This window comes from Geospiza fortis, unplaced genomic scaffold (assembly GCF_000277835.1).
Source record: "Geospiza fortis unplaced genomic scaffold, GeoFor_1.0 scaffold55, whole genome shotgun sequence".
Lineage (NCBI taxonomy): Eukaryota > Metazoa > Chordata > Aves > Passeriformes > Thraupidae > Geospiza > Geospiza fortis.
This window is the reverse complement of record NW_005054308.1, coordinates 3,600,196-3,622,064: the sequence shown is the minus strand read 5'-3', so window position 1 is coordinate 3,622,064 and position 21,869 is coordinate 3,600,196.

The window sequence follows — 21,869 nt, the reverse complement described above, 5'->3', positions numbered from 1 at the left end:
GAGAGAGATAAACTGTGAGAACCACAGCTAAAATCAGAAAAAAAACAAGGCCTCCATTCCTCAAACCAGAGCTCTCTGTCCAGAGGTATTCAAGGAGCAACCTGTTTCTCCTACTGTGAAGGCTGAGGCAGCCCTGGGATAAGGTCTCCACTAATACCATTAAAATATATTGAGACTTTTAAGCAAAATTTCTTCAGGGCAAAATCCTTTCTCTCAGGTTAGCTCAAACAAGTGACAAACATGGAGAAAGGAGAATATTTCCTGCAGTTTTTTGACAGGCAACAGTTTTTTTATATGAAGCACAGGCGAGAGAATACAAATGTCCAGAAACATGCCCAGGCAGGCTGATTATAAAAACGATGATTTTGGGGGGGCTATGTACTCAGTGAAGAAACCAATGACTGAGCAGAAGAATACTTAAAGAGGAAAGTTTAAAAGCAAGCCCTTAACGTGGCAGAAACCTTCCAGCCCAGTTTCACAGTGGTCAGTGTGCTGGTGGAACACCTACCCCTGCCCGCTCCAGCAGCACCCTCCCAGATTGCTAATGTGGGATTAATTATATCTTCTGGGTCTGATTCCTGCATTTTTTTCAGAGGGAAGCACTAAAGAACTACCAGTGGCAGGAAGTCATTTGTTTGGGATGTGGGGTTTGGGTTTTTTTCTGCCTGAAAATATCTCTGGCAATGTATGAAGTACATTTCCATTGACATTGGCCATTCAGTACATTCTTATGAGATTTCATCTTGGCTTGTGATATTTGCCAGTTTGTTCCATGGAAAACTGTGTTTTGGGGCACATTGTAGCAATACCCAGGAATTCAGAACATGGATTTCAACATCCTCTGGTTGGAAGAATGTTGGAATGACAGCAGAGCTGTTTTCCAGTTTACACAGTAAGCAGCATTGCTGTCCTCCAGGCAACAGCTCCCTGCCTCCAGCCTTGCTCTGACTCAATGTGCAGAGCAGACTTTCATGAATTCTGATTTCTTTCAGTGTATTTTCAACTTTTTCCTGTTTCCCATGAAACCCAAAATAAAATAGAAGTACCCAAAAGAAAATAAAAATGGAAGTGATTTTACATTGAATCCCTGAGGCACCAGCCTTTGGAGACACACCTGAGAAGGGATGAGGAACCCATCCAAGGGTCAGGAGTCAATGCCATGAAATTCAGTATTTCTTGGGAACAAGGCTGAAAAAACGTAGAGCTGAGCACTGAGTTTAGCACATTGGGATTTATGAGGGTGCAGTCACTGGCACCTGGGGCAGACCCTGGGGTGGATATGCCAGGCAGGACCTGGGCTCTGAGGGTTTAGGAATGAGGTGCAGGTGGGCAGTGTCCTCCATGTCACCAACGCCACCAGAAAGTGACAAAAAAATTTGACCTTTTCCAAATCTCCCAGAAGAGTCATTTGTTCCTCTGATATCTAAATTTATGAGTCAGGCATTCAAATCCTGAGGATTTTCTAATGCCCACAGTGTATCTGTGTACTTTCTGACCAGACTTTGAATATCTGAAATGATTAAATATTAAGAGCAGGAAAGTGGATTGAATAGAGACATCCTAGCCTCATCAAAATCCCTCCTATGCCTCTTCTACCCATGAGTTTTAGCACCATATAGCTGCTCTTTTCTTTAAAAAAAAATAAAAATCTGTTCCCATATTTAGGTTCCTCTCTTCCTGTGAATCATACTCAGATGATTTCTGAGGACCTTTCGTTCTCTCTCTGCCTTACATGTTAATCCAAATCTCCTTTCCTAATTAAAGTTTTATTCTACAAGAGTCTTTAACATTCACTTCTAAGTGGCAAAATCACATCCAGCTCCTCTTGATAAGGAAACCTCATTCCTGGTTGATTGACAAGTTTAATTAAATACCAATATTTTCCTTTAATTGCTAGATTATTACCAAGACAGCAGCTTCAGGGATTATTAGAGATGCACAGGGAAATGGCACCTGAAAGCTGAGCTGCACAGCTATTTCAGGTTTGCTGCTTCCCCTTTCACAGAAGGGACTTTATCTGCTTAACGTTACCGGGAGGAGCAGGGTATGGGCAGGGTCTGAGCTCTGACCACCGGTGACATTTCTGTGCTTAACTGTGGTTGGAAAAGACCTCAAAGGTCATCAAGTCCAACTGTTCCCCCCATCACTGCCAAGTCCCCATGTACCACCTCCACACTCAGACATCCTCGTGGCCTCTGGAAGGATTCCCCTGTCTGCCCCCCTCAGCTGCAGCCCCACTGGGCTGGCCTTGGAGCATTTCCAGTTTGCTGAGATACAAGATGTGAGCCGCCAAGCTGTGCCAAGCCTTGGTCTAGACACATCTCTGTTTGCTCTGGAAATTGCAATCAACAACCGAGGTGGCAGGATGGAAACTGCTTTATGAAAAACATCCCATCCACATTCCTGGGGCTTATCCATGTTACAATGCCCTGCACTATTGCAACACAGGGCTCATCCCTGGAGAAAGTGGGAAAACCTGGGTTTGGGTCTGTTGCACCTCTTTGTGTGCCAATAGCCAATGACCATCTTCCCAAAACCACTCAGTGTCCAGAGAAAACAGGGTAGCTGTCCCAGACCAGGGATTCTCTAATTAATTCCAACTTCATTTGCCATGAATCACTGTTTATTTCAGTTGCAACTGAAATACATACAGATGTGAAGTTTTATTTTCAAGGATTTATTCTTGCCACTGTTTTTAATAAATTACTGGGGAACAGAAGGCAAGTACAACTGTCTTTTTTTGTTTTTTTCCAGGTAGTAACATTTACTTTGGTAAATTGTTATTACAGAAAATAACCTAACCATAATAAGGGAGGCTAATAGTTTTTCTTTCAACAATCAACTAAGCCCTTCCCCTGTTGTACCAATCTTCTTTGTGGGATATGAGTCAGACATTGTTTTTTTATGAAAAATAGAGGAGCAGAGCTGATTCACATGAAAGGTATCGTGGTAAAGATCTCGGTGACAGGATAAAGCCCCAAGAGCCAAGTCAGATAAACTTCCCTAGCAAGACCTTCCCCTGTCCTCCATAAACCAGATAATCTGTGCTCAGATAGGAAAGCTTCTGAATAACTCTTTCAAAGAGCAATTTCATCCCAAGGCTCCTTATCTTGACAGAGATGTTGTAGTGATGCCAAATTATTCATCACAGCTTATTAAGATGTCAAAGCTGGAAGTTCTCTTTAATTTGTTTATGCATCTTAGGAAACTGTTTATGGTTTCCCATCTGTTAAAGAAACACTGTTTAATATGTATTAACAGGGCTGTAATTTTCATATGGTCTCTTTGATGATAGGGGTGAATGAGATACATGGAGGGGATTCTGATCACTGATCAAAGAGATGGAGGGCCCTTGATACCATTCCCAGGCTTCTTTCTGACCAGTCAATTAAAACATCAAGCCACAAGTTCACTAGAGCAGGACCATTTCTGATCACTAAAAGCAAACAATCTTGGCTGTCTGCCTGGTTCAACCCAATATGGACTGGCAGAGAAAATGTCCAAAAATACCATTTCCTTAAACTTACCTTTGAGATCTACTTCATTTTTTACACATTTATTTGAAGGACAGCTTAACTAGAGATTTTCAATTATGATGCTCACTAGGCACCTCCTCCACCAAATTTGCATCAACATTAGCATGTAACTGTGATTAGGTAATGATTTCATTTTCATTAGGTAATGGTTTTCATTCATGGATCAATTGAATCCAATTTATTTCAATTGTATTCAATGAAAATCATTCCTTGATTTTCACAGATGAACTCAATGCTGGCAGACAATTCAAATACTCAAATATTGCAAAACCAAGTGGTCTCCTGCTGTTCTTCTGAAATCCTAACATGGCCACAGCCTCTGGGCAGCTCCTCATGTTAATATTACCCACAGCTCAGTCCATGCTGTGCCAAGCAAACACCATGGATCAGAAGTGCTCGAGAGAGTGTGAAGTCACAATAGCATAAGATAGAATCAAAATCACTGGCCATCAATAGTTTCTACCAAGGGCAACCTTGACACATGCAGTGCAATGTGAGGGATTCCAGCTATAACACTTCCATTAAATTGAACAAAAGACATGAGACTGATTTTCCACATACATCACAGGCTTTATGTTGTTCTAGAGGCTCAAAATTCAACTTTCAATTTAAGTGACATATTTTATGGTTGATTTTCCTTATCCCATATTTCCATTCGTGTGCTGCTGTTTTTCTGTTTCATACACACTGTAGGTTGAGCTGTTGAATATTTTGGAGTATGAACATATGTGACATGCTAATGGGGGTGATCTTCATACAACCAAGCTGCTCTTCCTTTTTTCAACAGATTTGATTACCCCTTCTCCAGCATTTAAAACTTCCTTTTCATTGCCAAGAAGAGATTGGTTTCAGCATCTCAAGGCACTTTTTCTCACCCAAATTTCCCTGTTTCACTGGTTCCTTAGCTGGCACCTGGGCTGGAGGGTCCCAGAGAATCACTCTGGCTCATGGGCAACTGCATCCACCAACTTCATCTTGCAACCTCCAGGTGAAGGAATGCTCACATGTGGATGGGAAGGGGGTTATCCCACTGAATGGGAGCAAACCCTGAGCTCTTGCTCAGAGCTGGGAGCAGGGAGTGTGTGGGAGTGGTATCTGATCCGCTAATTAGTGTTGATTGTTTCATTTCCAACATCCTGTTATTTTACCCGCGTGGTGATTTACTGATATTAAGAATTTGGGTTGGCAGGTGGAGTCTTCCTTGTTGCTGATAGCTGCCAGAAAAGCAGGTGCCTTTTTTCTGGCTTTAAGAGACTTTTTGTTTTTCTTTCCATGGATACTCTTTTCTTTTTGAATATGCTTTCCCCTCCTTATGACTTTTTTCTTTGCAATTCCTAGCTTTTCCTTTTTTTTTTTTTTCTTTTTTTTTCCCTAATCTCTGACTTTGGAATGTTTCCATATTTGACTGCACTGGTATTTAAACAACTTCCTAATCTCTAGGATTTCCTTTCTTCTGTAAATCACCTTTAAAACCCCAGCAATCCCTTGTTATTTCCCCTTTCGTTTTCACTGTTTCATCCATGACAAGCAACATTCAATCCAGACAGCATTTATGACCAATTTCAATTTCTGCATGAAAAAAATCCCAACATTTAACATTTTTTCAAGGCTGAGAGAGGATTTTTGCCAGAGGAAATGTTTGTTCTCTCTAGTAACAAGGTGACATGGCGCCAGTTTGGTCTGAATTCAGGTGGGGCCAGGAAGGATTCACTGAAATGGCTGCAACATTCATTCAGCATTTCTTTCGGAGTGTCCTAAAGAAACCGAGAGCTGGGTGATGTCCACAGAGCTGGTTCCTTCCTCCCAGGGAAATGGAAGGACTGTGTTTATTCTCACAGGTAGCAACAAAAGAGACCATCTGCTTGGCTGTTTTATAATCAGCTTATTTATCTGCATGTGGGCACTGCAGGGAGCTCCAAACCTGCCCCTTGATGCTGACGACTGGAGAGAAGCCACAATGGCTGCACGTTTTTGGGGCAGGGAGCAGGCACCTGGTGGGTTCTGTGCAGGGTCAGGAGCTGGACTCTGATGGTCCTTGTGGGTCCCTCTCAATTCTGTTTAGTTGATTCTGTGATTCCTGAGTGTGTCCTGTGAGCAGCCCCTTTGGCTGCACTCCCAGCTGATGTTACTTACACGCAGCATTATGTGTAAAATTGTGGCTGAAAGCCAAAGGGCAAGAAATCAGCCAAGTGTGCATTGCACAGGGGACAGACAGGGGCAATGGGTTCTCTTGGCAATTTGCTGCCTGCAGCCTTCAGAGTTGGAAGGAGCCCAGCAGTGACAGTAATTGCAGTAATCAAAGTAAATCATGTCTTGCCACTTGCCCACATGACATTCTTCTCCCTGTGCATGAGAACAGAAATGAATTTTGTGTTGTGAATTTGGTTGTGTTTGAAGATGATGATTTCAAAGATTTTACAGGAGGATTAATTACACATTTCAGCTTTCAGCACTGGAAAAGGAAATTCTATGGGAAAGAGAACTCCAGTCCTTTTTGTGAGATTTTGAAGAAGGCTATGGAGAGCATAAGTCAGAGCAAAAATGGACCCCATGTGCATTGGATTGGTGATATCCTTAAATGAACAGTTGTGCTTTGAAGTGCAGTGAAAAAATAGAGATTTTTATCTGAATGAAATAGGAAGATAATTGCACTCAGAAGCTTTAATCAGCATGCTTCGGATTTAAGCACATGGATACACAGGGCAAATCTGTGAAGGATGAATTATTTATTTTGGGCACACTAAAACTTTGTCTCTTAAAGGTCACCAAACTTTCAACAGAGTTGACAAAGTCTGCTGCATTTGCGAATGAGATTAATCTTCTCATTAGTGAGAGGCAACATTTTCTTTTGAACTTGATATGCCTGGTAGGGGAACAAAAAAAACCACAGAACAAAATCATTTATGGAAAAGTACAGCTGAAGAGCATCTGTTTGTCTTACAGCAGTGGTTCTGCCCAATTGATCAAAAAAAATTAAACTGGAAGCCTTAGAGCAGAATAATATGTTCTGTCCAGCAGGCACAAATATTTGACATATCTATAATTCTTAATGGGATTATAAAATTAAAAGCCACCCCAATCAAGCAGCATTTATCACTCAGTGAAATGTCCCTGTAGTGGCTAAGGGATTTCAGTGTCAAAGGCAATGGAAGAGTCATTTACACCCTGTATCAGAAATGAGCAGTGAATAAAGAAGAAATGCCATTGTTGGTAATTGACTCCAACGACACTGCTCGCATGGGTGAGCCTAAATGCACCCAGGGACAGTTAAAATTATTTACAATACTTCACATTTACTTCACTAAAATGATTTACAATACTTCACATTGAAACCAGACATGGGTCCAAACTGGGCTCCCAGCTTGACTTTTTCCATCTGGATCCTGATCAGAGGGGCCAGATTTTTATTTCTGAGGTTATATTGCATTTCAGACAACACTGATGATTTCCTGCAGAGGCCTGGAACCAGGGTGATGCTGCCAGTCCTCCCAGCTGGAATTTCCATAGGAATTCCACACAAGTGAACTTGATGCCCACATGCCAAACTTAGACTCTTCCTGACCACCACAGGGAATCAATAGAAGAAATAAGGAAAGAAACTGTATTATTAATGGAGATAAATGGTAAGATGGAGGCTCATGCACAATTCAAATACAATGTTGTTCAGTGTATGGGACTGCAGACAGGAACATTGGGCAGTTGAATGTACGTGAATATTCAAACTCATGTGGGATAGGAAAAAGCACCTGAGATCCCAACAGCTACTCAGAAGCCACATTGAGTTAATGACACAGTCCTGAGTTGATTTTCACTCTTGGAGTGGGGCCAGGATAAAATTAATGGTAATTTTTGTGATTTTAATAAGAGAACAAAATCTTCATTGTGCTCAGCAAACACAAACATTTTAATAAACAATGTCTTTTTTTTAATTGCATGGACCTCAGCCTTACTACTTTGGAGCACACATGTTTCAGTATAAGCTCCTCTCTACTCAGGAAAGTATTTCAAGATGCACAAAAGTCCCTTTTTAATCAAGAAGTGAGTGAAATAAAAAGCCTCAACAATGAGCCAGCTTGCCTTTCATAAATAACTGCCTTGTATTAGTTTCTTGAATATAATTGCACAAAAAATGCTGCAGCAATTTCAAAAACCTGTATCCAACCTAAGTGCTGCCATACAGACAGCTTTGTCTGAAATCTGACCTCCTAAGAGGAGTAGGTCACAGAAGTTTTTGGATTTCAACTTAAATGAAAAGCCCTTGGGCACTGAATTTGCAGCAATATGGTTTAGACAGGGAAAACCTCATGAAAGAACAGCAACAGCCTGAGCACCCAGAGCCAGGGCAGGGCAGGCTGGGGTGATACAGTCTGGGGACTGACACACCTTCTGATGGCTTACACCAGCCTCCAAACGACAGTCAGGAGAGCTGAAGCATCATTCCACTGGAAAACTGGTCTGCAAGTTGGATACTGAGCACCCTCCAACCTGGACATCCCCCAGCTCCATGGCAGGCATCAGGCAGGGTCTCCCTCAGCTCTTCCCTGTCCCATGATTATCCATATTTATTTTCAGGACAAACCTAGCACAGGAATCCTCAAATTCAGCTCTGAGATGCTGTGCCTCTACCAGAACCACAGCAGTAATTTAAAAAGGGAAAGGTCTTTGTCCTACAATCCCAGTGTGGTGGTTTTTGCATGGTGAGGGCTGAGAAAAGTGAGGCTGTGTTCTGTGCAGGGATTTTCTTTCTCAAGAGAAGATTGTAGCCAAACTACCCTGAGAATAAAAGGGCCTTTGAACAACATACTCAATAAAATTCTAAATTTAAATTTGAACACACACACAAATCATTTCTGGATGTTTATTTCGTTTCACATCAGGAAAATCCCCCTTCCTTTGGTTAGAATTATTACCTTTTAATGGATACCAGAAGATTTGCTCACTGATGCAATTTTTCCCAGGATTTCTCTTCCTTTGTGTGTCCACAGTGTTTCCCTGTTTGGCTCTTCCAGGAACATGCCCTGTATTCCGTGGGACAGCTTGGTGGTTTCTGCAGTTCCTGAAATTTCCAGCCAGGTTGGAGTAGGCAACTCAGGCAGAGATTTTAGACTGGAGATTAGATCTAAAATAACATGAAAAACAAAGGAGTAAGGGCTAAAGAGTTGATATCATTAGCAACTTCTTTGCTATAAGGCACTGCACATAACAGAGAGTGATTTTATGATTTCTTGGCTGCTTGGAGCTGCCACATTTGGGATGGCTGATGTTCCCTGCTTAAAAAGACAAGACAAACTGGTGTGAAAATCAGTGGTCTGGGGTGACACACAACTCTGGATTTCTGGCTGTGGTTTTAGCAGAAGAAAGTGGCTTGTTCCTGCTGTGGGCAAGGAGCTGCCCCATGCTGGAGAAGACTTTCAGCCCTGGGCAGGGGCTGGGAGCAGATGCAGCAGCACAGTCCCTGCTCCAACAAGGGGCTGAGCTTGGAAGTCACACTGACTTAATTTATTGCATGGAGGAGGGTCTGGAGAGTGGAAAATTACCCAAGAGTGAACAAAGAGGCTCATCTGTAACCATGGGGGCACACAGAGGGGCCAGCACCACCCAGCAGGGCTCAGTCAGGAGGAAGGACACACAGAGGAGCTGCTGTGGAGGGGGAGCTGGCTGTGCTCTCACTGGGGACCCAGCATGGTTACAGGGACAGAAACTTCCAGCTGCTCTACAGACAAGTTATAAGATGTGGAATTAATGTCTTGGACAGCCCTGGATGGGTTTGACCCCTATGACTACAATTCATGTGTCAGCCATGCCATATTTAACACCATAAGTTTGCCCAAATTTGTCTCAGCCTCACAAATGAGAGCTGTGGGGAGCAAAAGCAACCAAGAGAAGTAGAGGCAGATATGGGAAGCCTGATGTAACAGCCAGGACTTCTTGTCTCCTTTCATTTAAATGAAATAATTAACCCTCTTAAACCCCATCCTCATCTGTCTCATGGAACAGAAAGGACAATCCCATTTACTCTTTAAAAAATAATCTTATGCCTTATCTTAGTGCCCTAGTCAACCCAAACATTGTCACAGGATTTCATTGGATTGCTGGAACTATTTGATTTGTTACTGGTAAATCAGACTCCAGTTTACCAAAGACTTAGTAAACTCCTGTTTATCATCTGTCTGACACAATATTTTTTAATGAAGTAATTATTTTAAAATCACTTTTTGGTCAAGGCTGTCATTGCTTAAGAGAGGCAGTTTACAAGCACATTGCAGTTACAAACAGTTGAAAAGCTGGCAACAGGAGATTAACACTCTATAGATGAGTAAATGTTTGGGAACCTGTTAAAATAGTTAGAAGTGAGGAATCATGAAGACATGCCCCACTAGAATCCAGAAATTTGTTCATAGCCTCCTTTCATCCATTTCAGTGAACCCTCACCATGTCATGAACCCTTCTGCACTTGCACAGAGCCCCTCTGTGGAGGGAGAAATTAATTTATATGGAGTAGGAAACAATTCCCAGCCCTGCTTTGAAGGCAGCCGCTCTCAGTGCAGCCACAGGAGCAGCTTCCATGGCCAACATCCCTGCAAGCCATTAGAGTACTTGGGATCTGGAGATAATCTTCACTGCCCAGACCCACTCCCAGCTTCAGCAAGGCTGTGCAAACATCATCTGTTTGATTTTATCTGCTCGTTTTCACTTAAGGGGTGCAAGAGAAGAGGACACAAAAAAAACCTTTCAAAAAATTTCTCTTTTTTGATGTGGCTACTATCAGAGGTTTACATAAAACTGTATCAGCCTCTATAGAAATCTCAGGCATATATTACATTATGCAGATATGTTGTGGAGAAGAGCACCTAAATTTCTACTCTCTGTCAAGCTGATGTAAGTTTGATTTTCTTTAGCTAAACTGTTGGAGAAAGAAGAATTCTTTGCATGAATGGGCTTTATTTACACAGGCAAATAGTGATAGGACAAGGGGGAAGAGTTTCAAACTAAAAGAGGGGAGATTTAGTATAGATGTTAGGAGGAAATTCTTCTCCCTGAGGGTGGAGAGGCTTTGAACTGGATTAGCCAGAGGAGCTGTGGTTGCCCCATCCCTGAAACTGTCCAAGGCCAGGCTGGATGGGGCTTGGGGTGTGTTTAGTGGAAGGTGATGGGTGTAGGGGAGAGGCAGTGCTGCTCCTGCAGCTCCATTTCTAGGGGATGCATCCCAAAATTTGACAAGGAAAGCTGAGGGAAGGAACACAGGAGCCCCTGCCAGGACTGTGCTGTCCCCTAAATGAGCAGGGTTAAGTGGCTCAGTCTATAACCCACAGCACAGCTCCCTGCATGCACCAGGATCCCCCAAGGTCCCAGTGAGCCACAGCCTGGCTGTCAGGGGAGGAGCTTTGGCAGAAGGACCACATTTGAAACATATTTCTTGGGAAATGATGGTTCCCAAATGGTCCCAAAGCCTGAAGAATTCCCACCCTGACCTCTCATGTTCTGACAGCACTCTGGGGCTGGGCATGGGCAGCAGGAGGTGCTGAGCTCCAGAGCCTCTGTGCAGGAGCAGGATGAGCCCAGGAGGGGCACCAGGCTGGGGACAGGTCCAAGGGGGGCGTGGGACAGAGCAGAGGGAGCACACAGCAGAGGAGCCCAGGTTTGGAGCACAGCTGCTGAGACACTCCTCGCTGCGAAGGTGACAGGGAGGAATCCACAGCTGACACGTACAGCTTTCTGCTGGAGCTTTCCATGTCTTTTCTCAGGCACTTTGATTAATTAGGAGAATAAAAAATTTAAAAAAAAATCAGAAAACCAACAGAGATTTTGCCAGAATATGTTAGATCTAAAACAACAACACAACAACAACAACAAACAAAAAAAAAAAAACAAAACAAAAAACAAAACAAAACAAAACAAATAAACCAACAAAAACACACACACACACAAAAAAAGGCAGGCTACCAGGGGGCAGTTCACACGATGGACCAGTAAAAAAAGGTAAGCAGCTGAGCATCTGTACTGTGGAGTCAGTCTGCAAAAAGGAGTAAATGACCAGAATAGAAATTGCCAGTAGCTTCTCTAGCCAAGCCTAGGCCATGTTTGAGGGAAGGAAGAAGCCAAAGTCAGGCAGGCTCCTTTCCTTCACAGGACACAGAGTGGCTCAGGTTGGGATTGATTAAAGATGAAATTTCTACCACATTTGTCTAGAAAGGTTGAGTCCAAATTCAGAGGTTCAAGCTCTCTTTGTTCCATCATCCCTCTGCTGATGCCTCCTGGATGGGCCATCCTGGTGGGGACATGGTGTTTTGCCCTGCCACCAAAGCCATGGAATGATTTTATCTTAAATTACAGAAATGAAAACTGGCATTGGGTTGCTTCTTGCATTTGCCCCTGTAGGCAGGATGGAAAGGAGTCCAACCATGAGCACTTTAAGCAATCCCAGAAGATGCTCCTTGCTCATAGGAAACTTCATTGCTTCAATTGGATCCTGGTCAAACTGCAATCAATTACAGTTGTTTTTAATTTCTCAATCTGGAGTAACGAGATTGCACTAATCCTGTGTTCCCAAACCCTTTTGGTTGTACAGTAGAAATCTTCCTTAACCTGATGGCTCAAAATCAAAAGACAACCAACTTCTTCATTTACATTCATAGTTATTAAGCTCATGTTATGACAGGTAAGGCAAGACTTGTCAATTTCTAATATTTATTCTTTGTTTTGCTACCAGGACAAAGGAGAAGTTCGCAGATCACTGGCTCCCACTGCCTTTATTTATAGACTAAGGCAAACACACAGTTGCAGAACATGTTATGTGACTAAATCAATCCACTGGGCTATCTTTTCTCCAAAATGTTTCTTAATGCTGCCATGAATGCCTGGATTTTTAAGAAGCCAATTGCAATCCCCAGATGCTGAGGCTGCAGCCTGGCTGGAGCTGTGTGTGGTGCAGCAGCATCACTCCTGGCAGTGGGGATCCCAGGGATGCAGGGAGCTCCTCAGTCCCTCACAGCTCTGAGCCCTGCCAACACCTCCTAAAGAAGGTAATTTTAAGCATCCAAAAGAGGTGAAGGCATTTTTATTCCCCACATGCTTCTTTTTCTAATTACAAAAGTAATTAATGCCCTGTCACAATGAAACACAATGAAATGAATTTGCTGAAAACTGCACTTTAGGCCTGTTTGAGGTGAGGGGAATTAATTAAAACACAAAGTAAATCCAAACAATAAACACATACAGAATTCAACCCAAAGTGATCTGAAACAGCCAGAATATAGCTTCTCATTAGCAGTGGGGAGGTTTTTTTCTCACACTTTTCTGAAACAGTTCTCAAGAATAGATTAATATGTTTAAATAACATATTAGCAATATAATTCACTTGGCAGTATTTCTAAAAAGAAGTTAGAGTATTTCCAAAATTGCCAATCTAATTTTTTCCTAGAAGAAATGGTCATTTCCTAGAATAAATAATCTAAGGGTTTAAGTAAAAGAAAAATACTTCTTTTCCCTTCCCTTTGCAAAGGGAAAACCAAAAAGAGCCGAATAATTTGAAATGCCTGGAAACAATTTTTTCAGCAATGTTTTAGATCTTTCAGCTAAAAGGAAAAGTTGCTATATCTTCACTCTGACTCTCTAGAGAAATTGCTTTGATATCATAATTTTTAAAAGTGGCTGAAGAACAGGCTACTGAGCTTGCCTCAAGATCTCAGGTTGCATAAATCAGAGGAGACCCATAAAAAGGCACTCAGTGGTTTACACAAGCTGTGAATCTGTCCCATTTTTGCTATAAATACCAGCACTGGAATGTCACATACACTTCCACATGCTAATGGCGGTGTCATATTAATGCTGTGAAATCACAGTTGTGAGACACAGATTTAAATGTTATTTGGTTGAAAGGATTTTAGAGCAGAGCACATAAGTTTTGAAGGCCTTTTTTGGCTGAAGGATAAGGGAAATGGACAGCCCTTTACACTTTCATTTGTGACTCCTCTGTCAATGGTGACTGGCTGTGGCTTATCACATAATACAGCTGGCAACTTCCCAAACCCCAGTGAAACCAACAGAGAAAATCACCATGAACAATTTGGGGTAGAATTATGAGTTTTGGTAATGAATATTTTAAGCTCCTTTTACAGCTCTCATTCCCAGGGCAGAAATGGATTTAAAAGACAAGTAGGGGATCCTGATGGGCTCTGACATCACTGTTGTGCTCAGCAAAACCATCTAATTACATGAGTTCTAAAGTCCTGCAAAACCTGCTGTTTCCATGGGTTGAGCTTAGGAATTAATGCAAGTCTCTCTTTTAGATCATCTCACACTTTACATTTTGTCTGAAGTGCTTTTCATTGTTCTACATTTTGCTGTATTTAATTAATTAATCAATCCACTTAAGTACTGTCAGCTTCATGTCAGATAGAGCTGTGTTGTTGTGAGATGTGGCTGAGCTGTGCTGCTCTGTCCATGAGCAGTGGACAAGGCTGTCTGGGTGTCTGAGTTTTGACTGTTTTTCATTGTTCCTCTGATCCTTTGAGAGGTAGGAGAGCCTTGTGCAGACCTTGGAGATGGCTTTCAGCATTGCTGATTGCCTTGGTAAACCTGCATTGCCCCCAGAGGAGAGACTGTATCTGATATCTCACAGGCTTTGGCTTCAACCTCCAATTTTACCAGCTGTTACACCATTTGACATCATCATAATTAAGTTCCTTCATTTTTCCCCCACTTTGTGGGCTTGAAATTAGGCATCTAAATTGATATATGGGCTTTTAAAGGTATGGCCTGGTTTTCAGAGATCTAAGTACTGCAATCTCCATTAATTTTCACTTTAGCACCCTGAAAATCAGTGGCCAAAGCTCCTTACTCTGTATTTCTCTCTGTGAGTGAAAGCAATGGAGAAGGGAAATATCTGTCTACTTGCATAACAAAAACTAGTGCAAGTAACTTCACTGATCCTCTCATCTTGCACACATAACCCACATTTAGCACATTTGCATGGATTTTTCCATGCCTAATGCTCTGCACAGCTCCCAGGCCCAGAGCCTGCTTGCTGCAGGTAGCAAAGAGCATCCAGGCTCATGAACCTGCCTGCCCCAGTCCCCCTGATAACCCAGAGCTATTGCTCTGTCACAGCATGTCACCATAAAATAGCAAGGGAGTGACTGGGAGTGGGCGAGGTGCTTATGGCTTCTGAGCCTCAAACAACACCAAAAAAAGAAAATTAGCTCAAAATAGAGCTTGAGATGCTCCTCCCACAGAGATGGGAGATGTTGGAATGTGGAAGTCATCTAAATGTGAGGAAGAGACCCTGCACAAATCTTTAAGGTTGGACCTAATGTCATGTTTCAGCTCTGTAATCTAGGACTGTTAAATATTTATGCTGTTGGAATAAACACAAAGAAAATTAATACCAGTTCAAATGAAAAGGATCAAGCTAGGATGGGGGCTAAAAGCAAAAGAGAGCAAAATAATCAAGCTGGATTTTCTTTCTCTTTTTATTCTCAGCTCTCCTTCTGCTAATGTGTTATTTCACCCTCAATACCTTTGACAATACCAGCTGCTTTGATCCCTAAGGCTTATTTGCTCCCTAAGTCAGCAAGTTTGCAATAGCCTAAATAAACTCAGAAAGGTTCAAAGCCCAACAGGAGAGAGAAAATATACTTTTAAAAGACATAAAGTCAGGAAGGCATGTGTTCCTTAATGACTTTCCTGGAGGCAGTATCTCTTCTTCCCCCACACTGCTCCTCCTCATCTACCTTCCTTCTGTTTTCTGGCTTCAATTAGACTGTAACATCTTCTGGAAGTGAATGCATCCTCCCTGTGCAATGGGCCATGATCTTCACTGGAGCCCCTGGTAATACTGGGACTCATTTTCCATCTGTTGTCAAGGGTACTTTTTTGGTCCATTAACACATAGCAAAACAAAGAAAGCAAAAGAGACCTGTTTACACCTGATGTATTAATTGCCATCTCCACACTGCTCATTTCTTGTCTCCAGACACTCTTTTTAAAACACAACAAGTATTTTCCATGCATGCCAATGTAGTGGAGAGGCTGTGGACAATCAGAACAAGCATAAACAAGTTATGGAAACTGCAGGATCTGCTTCTATACACAGTGTAATTTATTACCTGTTGCATTCTGCTGGTGGCAGGATTATGTCTGTCTTACAGAGTGTCCTGAAGCTGCAGCTGTAAAAAGCAACTGAGTGTAGGTGTGGGGAAGGAGGAACAAATGCACTAGAGATTAATTGGTTTTCTTTGAACATAACAGGGATTTTTGTCTGTGACAGCAGAGATTAAGGCCACATTTTACCTTGAGTTATGGTCCCTTTTCACCCTCTTTCTGGATGGTGATGCAAATGCTGCACTTCCATATATTGCAGACTTCTGCCCTTCTCCAGCTTTCCCAGAAGTCGAATGCTGAGGGCATGGCCAGACAGCTTTGCCAGGCTCCCAGGACTTCAAATGCCTCAAGTGAGGCCACACAGTCTTAGAACACAAATTCTCCAACATTGCCAAACTTTGTCATCCCACGAAATACCCAGGGAGGGTTAATGCTGTGAGAAAGTTGGGACTGTAACTTTCCCGCTAAATGGAGGGAAAAAAAAGAGTTGAACATTATGTTTGCTGCCAGTATTCAAGCCTGGCTTAAGATGCTCCCCACCTTATCTCCTCCCCTGCACACAGTGGCAGAGGGATGGGCCAGGCTGGACTGGTGGCACCACAGTCCATGTGCAGTGTCAGCAGTCTGGCAGTGAGATGCCAGCATGCCATCATCTCCCCAGGCCCCTCACCAGCCTCTGCACAGCAGGCTCCACTCTCTTCCTCCAGAAACTGGGAAATCTGGTAAAGATTAAAATATATTCTACTCATTTTCTCACTAGCAAACCCAGGAAAATTCTTTATTTTGTTTCCTGGCAGAACATGGTTTGTTAAATTATAATTGTTTGCATTTCAAGTAGAGTGGTTTTATGGAGAGAGGTTGCTCATACTCCTGAAGGATGATGGCGTCTTCCCTTCTCCTTGTTGCTTGAGGAGAACAGGGAGTCTCTATTTCACCTCATCTGGCATCCAGCATTTTGCCATGTAGCCCACACACATTGCTGGCTACTGCTGATTCATTTCACATGTAACTTCTCCTCATCCAGTTTGCATAAAGGAAAAACAATGATGTGCAAAGTTTTGGCAGGCAGGGAACAGAGGGGCACTAGGAACCTACCTTTACAAACCTTTTCAAACCCTTACAAAACTTCTCAAAATCTACTGAAAATTTGGTGTATTAATATATATCCCTGCTACATCCACTAAGGGAATAGTCACAAGTCAGTCTGAAATCATTACAATCATGTTCCCTTGTGCAACCTGTCAGGGGGGTGGAACTAGATGATCTTTAAGGTCTTTTCCAATCCAAACCATTCTATAATCTTATTCACAAGCATCTTTATCAAAACAGCCTCTGATTAACAACCTTCTGACACAAAAGTCCATCCAACTCTCTTCTTGTAGAAGCAATTCCTAGAGCTGATCTTAATCCAAGGTCTTCCAGCAGTAGGAAGTTACTGTGTATTAAAACCACATGTATATCTTTGGTAGATCATGTCCAAAAATGCTGGGAGCAACAAATATTCACATTCAACCAGTAGCCACCAACTTTCTAATAAATATTTATATAGGAAAACAGGCACAAAAATTTTGTTTACTGTACAGAAAAGCACTCAAAATTAAGGAATTTTAAAGTGCATATGTAACATTTGTTAGCTGAAAATCTGTTCTTGAAGTGACAGATCCTGGGTTTAGTCAGACAGTTTGATTCTCCTGAAGTGAGCCCAAGGACTGCACATCAGTGCTAGCAGCAAAAACAAGATCTCATGGTCCATTCCCAGGGATGGCCAAGGAAATGCACTAAAGGCTCCCAGCACATACATTGAGTGAAAATGTGGCTGCACAGCTCCAGCTTCCCCCAGTCCCATTCTTTGGTTTGCACCACATTCACATCACAGTTCACAGTCCTCCAGAGCAGACCAAAAGATCTTCATTGGCAGCACTGTACTCTTTCTGATATTTTCATGAGGAGCTTATGCAGAAAATAATGGTCCAGAGCATAAAAGGAGCCCGAGCCAGCAGACACTTCCCAGCTTGCATATTTTCCATGTGCATTGCACGGCCTGGCTGCTGGAGCCAACTCCTGGGGTAAACACAGCTCCTCGGCATCCTGTTCCCTCTGGTTTGTGCCACGAGTTCTCCCTCAGGCCAAGGCTTTTGGACTGAAGCTGCCTCCCTTCCTTTGCTGCAGGGCAGGAGGAAAAAGCCTGAGGAGCCAGCTCCTGATTGCAGATTGGTAACAGAGCTGGAGATCACAATGGGATGGCAGGGAATGGGCACCACCTCAACCACACAGAGTCAAGAACAAATCCTTCCTGGTGTCTGTGGCCTCTGCTGGTTTCTCTCCCTTTTTCTCAGTCTATTGGTGAGATACAGAGCTTTGTAAATTTGTGTTGGGATTTTTTTTCCAGGACCCTCAAGGAGAAGAGACTGGGCAGCAGATATAACCAGCCTGACATCCATCAGCCAACTGAGGAAGACTGAGGATTAGTGATCAAGCCACAGATGGACAATTGTTCCTTGAACCATCAACATTTTTCATCTTTTGTGCAGCAAGATGCTTTGGCAGATCCCAGCTCTGCCTCCCCAAGCAAAGGGCATGGCTGCATGCTAAAGCAAGGGGATGAGGCAGCCTGTCCTTGGGGGACAGGGATGTGCCTACTGTCACAGCCAGGGGGACCTGGACAGTGACCTGCAGAATGAGCTCAATCAAGAAATTAGACTTTAATACATGCAAAATTAATGGAGAGGGGAATATATTTTAACCCTTCATTCGTGACCACACAGTGCCCTTTAATGAATGGGTGCCCCTGAACAGAGTTCCCAGGAAACAGCTCAATGAACTCAGTCCTTGGAAACAGAGGGAAAAGCACTGATAAACATCTGATCTCACATAGGGACTGGCTAAAAAAATTAAACTTTTTTTCCAATGGAGAAAACAATGAACTGTAAAGAACACAAAGTAAATTGCAGATGACCAAATCTGGAATATTTCACATTATATGTAAGGAGACAAGGTTTGCTAAAGGATTTAACCTTTCTTCAGTACCCTACCCTACCTACTTACTTTCTCTATTTCCTTTGGATTTCATAATCTTGATAATTTCCTTTTTTGGATGCAAAGAAAGAAGTAATAGTCACTTAGGGAAAACTGTATCAAACATAGGAGGGGATTTTTTTCACTTCTGCTGCTTAATAACTTTAGGAATGTGGGTAAAACAATTTCTTTCTCTACTTCTGTTACATTAGTGACACATGTAGATTGCAGAGAACTCCATTCACCCCGTTCCCAGCATCTTTTTAAACTGCATGAACTTAAAGCAAGCTTTATTTTGAGACATCCCTAAAACAGTGCTATATACTGACTGGCACATAGTTAGGTCATGCATTGAAAAGCTCTTGAGATCCTCAGAATAATACTTCAAATCTGAGGCATTACCAGACAGTTGCCTTTCTTAATCTTGCTGCCAGTGTGGGATTTGGCAGAGTTTTTCAGAGAAAACCTTTGAGCATCCAAAAGCAGCATGTAGGAAGGAAAGGGACAGCAGGAACCCACAGAAAGGTAGCAAAAGAGAAAAAGAAGCTGATGCTTCTTAAAGACAACCAAAAAGCCTGTCTTCAGAGGGAATCCCAGAGAAAGGCCCCAAGGAAGCACTGAACAGGATGGGAGCAAGGCACAGACTGCCTCCTTTCTGTCAGAGGCAGGCAGAACAGAACTGGAAGGGAAGGGAGTCCTTTAAAAGCATACTTGAAGGTTAAACCCATAGGATTAATTCCCACATGTGTAAGAAACAGCTCCGTCTCCCTCCTTGCATTGCTCTCCTTGCATTGTAGGGTGGATTTTTTATGAGAAATACATCCTAATCCTCAATATTGCTCGCCAAGGAGTAAGGAAAGAGCTCAAATTAAACTCTGCTCCCAGCCTAAGCCAAACCTTGGTGCAGAGGGACTGCATCCTCTGGATGCCACTGCCCAGCCCAAACCCTGGGGACCCTCCCAACCCCATGTAATCCTATCAGGCCAAACTTTATCCCCATCCCACCTGGCTGTGTCCCATCAGCACCCATTGACCACCTCAAATGCTCCCCACAGATAAAAAGGGAAGGGCTCTGGTGTTCCCCTCCCCACAGACCTTCAGTAGCAGTGGTGGAGTGGGAGCCACAGGGGAACATTCAGTGAGTGCCTTCAAAGCAAAATGTACTGGATTGTTGGGTAATTGCTGGGTAATTCAGTAACTCTTGGCCTGATTCCTGACAAATGAGATCTGGCCAAGTCCTTCCATGGTGGCACCAAGATTTAATGAAAGAATTATTTCAACAGCTCTCAGGTTGTCTCTCTTATTTATACTAGAACCTGGTAATAGACACAATTACAGTAGATTAACTTTGGCATAGATTTAGCATAAAAACAACATACCAGGGCCAAATTTTACTCCAAGTATAATATATCTATTGCCCTGCCCGTGTTTCTATTTATTTTGCTTGGACTGACAAACTTTAATTCAAAGAAAATAATTACAGCATAATTTGCTGCTAGGTTTTTTCAGGACTATATTATTCGCTTGAAGGGAAAGTAAGTTTGCTTCTCATTGAGTTTAACGATGAAGGTTAATTTTCTTTGAGTTAAAGGAGTTTGGTTTTTAACTTGATTTCTATGCATTTGGGGCAACCAGCACAGCTGTGAAAACATAATTGTTCTTAAAAATTTCGGGATGTTCATCCTCATTTTCAAAATTGCTCTCTCTTTTGTGTGCTTTCCTAATTTCAGCTCGCTGAAGCGGCCGCTGATTAGCAACCACAGGTGCAATCCTTCTGGACTGCTCACTACCTCAGCTCCAGCACTTCCAGCCATGTTCTGCACTGCAGAAAATAGCCTAATTAGAGGCAAAAAGCTGATCTGTTAAAATAGCAGAGGGACCAGCTAGAGAGTCAGGGAGAGTTATTTGCCCCATCAGAGTCAAGGGGAAATTTACCCTTACATCAGCATGGAGAGGGACCAGGGAGATGCAGAGGATGTGCAGCTCTGTGGATCCAGGGTGCCAGGTGTGAAAGATTGGCAGTAACCTGTTATTTATGAGCCATTAATATAACCAATAACTGTACAGCAGCAGCCAGCATCCCCAGGACCTCACCCCTCTGCAGGACAGGCTTTTCTCTATGAATGCACCAAGGTGAAGTGATGCCCCTGTGTGGGTGCTGAGGCTCTGGGGGACACACCAATGAGGCACAGGGCAGTGTCCAGAGCTGTGGCTGTAATGAGCACATAAATCATCCCTAACGACCCCTGGGCCAGCCAGGCAGTGTGGGGGACAGCGAGCTAGCCCACGCTGCTGTGGCTGCTGCAGAAAGGCTTCAGGTTGCAGTGAGCACAAATGGCTCTTTCACACGTCTCAGCAGATGTTACTCATTTTCTCCTCATCTGACTTTAAGATTTGGCTCCATTCTTTCCCTGTTCCCAAAGCCCATCAGTTGTCCTAGAAACCTCTCCCAGCTCTCCATGGGCAATGGGCTATCCCAGTGTTCAGCAGTGGCTGGCCCATCTCCAGGCATCCCACTCCTCCAAGTCCTCATCTGGATTGCTTCTGTTCCCCACTGAAACTGGCCTCATCCACTGGCCATTTCCGCTGCTCCACTGCTCATGGTGTTATTCATCAAGGTGCTGCTCCTCCTGCACAGCCACAGGCTCTCTAAAATACTTAAGGACATTTGCAGAGTTTGGATGGAGGTTAGGAATAGCAAGAAGGACCAGATGTTCACTGGGAAAGACCAAGGCTGCACCTCAGTAACTCAGTGTCCAGGATCACCCTGGACCACGGGAGGATGAGGAGCAGCCAGCAGGGACAGTGCAGCTGGTCCTGGGATGGAGATGCACAAGGGCATCATCTGCACAGCCGTGACATCCACACAGCTTTGGCTGAGCAGTCATCCAGGTGAGTGGGAGTCTGTAATTTACAATTCCCTTTCCCATATCTATATTTTAATTTTTTCTAAGAATCCCAGAAAAAAAAAAAGAAAAAAACCAAAATAGCTTCAATAGATGCTTCAAATTTTTTTCCAGGTTGATAGCTTAAGCTGTGTGGCACTCTGTTAAAGGGAAAAGATAAAATGAGCAAATTCTTCGAAATGGATTGCTGACAATGCATGTGTGTGTGTGGTTTAGCTCAAATCTATATACCAGTTGTGCACCATATGACACAGGAGTCACTCATCAATCTATAACTCAAGAAAGATATTCCCAATGGATTCTGCTTATA